The following is a 245-nucleotide window of genomic DNA, read 5'->3' as shown; positions in this document are numbered from 1 at the left end:
TGGAACCACCACACTCCCCAGTGCCCAGTCAGCTGCAGCTTCTAAGGGAGACGAAATGCAAAGCCTCACAGCTCCCACCTGCCTCCTTCCCCAGGCAGCCATAGTAGCAAAGCAGGGAGCTGAGAGGAGCAAAGCTTCCCCACAGACACCTCCGGGCTGCTGTGACCTGAGCTTGCAGGCAGCAGTGTCAGGCTCCATGCCTGCACCTGAAGGAAGCCATGGTCCAGACAGCTCAGCAACTTTTA

The 245-nt window shown here is 58.4% G+C and overlaps 1 protein-coding gene across 1 annotated transcript in view; it reads right to left on the bottom strand.

Moving 5' to 3' along the window:
* Positions 1-245, bottom strand: part of CPEB1 (cytoplasmic polyadenylation element binding protein 1) — a gene marked incomplete at its 5' end in the record, with an annotated part of 7,125 nt that overhangs the window by 1,171 nt on the left and 5,709 nt on the right. The gene's annotated exons all lie outside the window — the stretch shown is intronic.

The sequence above is a fragment of the Nestor notabilis genome, unplaced genomic scaffold (assembly GCF_000696875.1).
Source record: "Nestor notabilis isolate BGI_N333 unplaced genomic scaffold, ASM69687v1 scaffold30109, whole genome shotgun sequence".
In the NCBI taxonomy this organism is placed as follows: Eukaryota; Metazoa; Chordata; class Aves; order Psittaciformes; family Psittacidae; genus Nestor; species Nestor notabilis.
Note: the sequence above shows the minus strand (reverse complement) of the source record. Positions and strands in the feature narration are given on the sequence as shown.